Source organism: Lampris incognitus, chromosome 3 (assembly GCF_029633865.1).
Source record: "Lampris incognitus isolate fLamInc1 chromosome 3, fLamInc1.hap2, whole genome shotgun sequence".
Classification (NCBI taxonomy): domain Eukaryota; kingdom Metazoa; phylum Chordata; class Actinopteri; order Lampriformes; family Lampridae; genus Lampris; species Lampris incognitus.
The window spans coordinates 34,270,690-34,272,043 of NC_079213.1; the positions used below are offsets into that span (position 1 = coordinate 34,270,690).

The 1,354-nt window shown below is 50.9% G+C and overlaps 1 protein-coding gene across 2 annotated transcripts in view; it reads left to right on the forward strand.

The window, feature by feature from the left end:
- tspan12 (tetraspanin 12) overlaps positions 1 to 896 on the forward strand; it is an 18,958-nt gene extending 18,062 nt beyond the window's left edge. For both annotated transcript variants that reach the window (XM_056277331.1, XM_056277332.1), the window contains one exon: positions 1 to 896. This exon is cut by the window's left edge and continues 588 nt beyond it. The gene's annotated coding sequence lies outside the window, so the exon portion shown is untranslated.
- Positions 897 to 1,354: the final 458 nt, after the last annotated feature.

Below are 1,354 nucleotides of genomic sequence, written 5' to 3' on the forward strand. Positions count from 1 at the left end.
CCTCCTCCCATACATGTGGAGTCGCCAGCCGCTTCTTTTCACCTGACAGTGAGGGGTTTCACCAGGGGGACGTAGCGCGTGGGAGGATCACGCGGTTCCCCCCCAGTTCTCCCTCCCCCCTCAACAGGCGCCCCGACCGACCAGAGGAGGCGCTAGTGCAGCGACCAGGACACACACCCACATCCGGCCTCCCACCCGCAGACACGGCCAATTGTGTCTGTAGGGACGCCCGTCCAAGCCGGAGGTAACACGGGGATTCGAGCTAGCGATCCCCGTGCTGGTAGGCAACGGAATAGACCGCTACACTACCCGGGCGCCCCAGCCATCTTTTTTTTAAACCCTGAAATAAAAGCCCCTAGGCTTTCAGGATCAAAACAGCTGATCTTATTATTTCGGTACTTTTTTGTTAGGGGTACTTAGATGAAAACAGAAATAATCGAGTTTTGGTATCGCGGGTATTTGAGCACTGCACTCTTTAATCTAGCGTAACGACACCTATCCGAGAAGAGAGAACTCCAGATATCGACTACTGTGTCCCCTAAATCCACACTATCTATCCTTCTGGACGGTCACCACTATTAAAGAGACATAGAAACGCCCTCGTGTCAACTCAAAAGTGTGCTAGTCAGTTTTCAGACCGTAAACCGGTTCTGGATCACTGCACCAGCAGCAGCAGCAGCAGCAGCAGCAGCAGCAGCAGCAGCAGCAGCAGAAGAAAGGAAGGAAGGAAGGAGTCGTCGGTCACTTCTGCTGAGGCGTCTCTTACTAAAATGACATTGTGTATCACTGGATGTTATACAGACTTCTTTTCTAGGAAACGAGCCATTTTTATCGGAGTGTACGTATATTGTGTATTAGGATGTGTGCATGGTGTTGAATATTTAATAATATTTTCTTCCAACATTCAACTCTGCGTTTGAATCTTTCTCTTGTCTCAGTTCAAACGAAGCCCTGTTTGAAGGGGCTGGGCGGATTTGCCCCGGCGAGCTCCGTCAGGGTCATTTTCAGCTGATCAGACGCGTTTTTCCAGGCAGCGTTCAGACCCCAGTCCCCAGGATGTGTGCAAAATTGATTGGATTTCCATTTAATTTAATCAGCCGTCAAAAATGCAACGTGTCGGGTTTATTTTACTGCCGCGCGGCTTCAGGCTGCAGGAATCCATCTCCGGCACGCGCTTTAGAGTGTTCGGCACGACCCGGCAGACGCAAACAACACGTGTAAGTGCAGGAGAACGGAGCGTACTGCACAAATAACCGCGCAAGGGCTGAGGGGTAATTAAGCTACACAGGAACAAGTGCAGAAGTAGGAGTCGTGTGTGCGTATGTGTGTGTGTGTGTGTGTGTGTGTGAGAGAG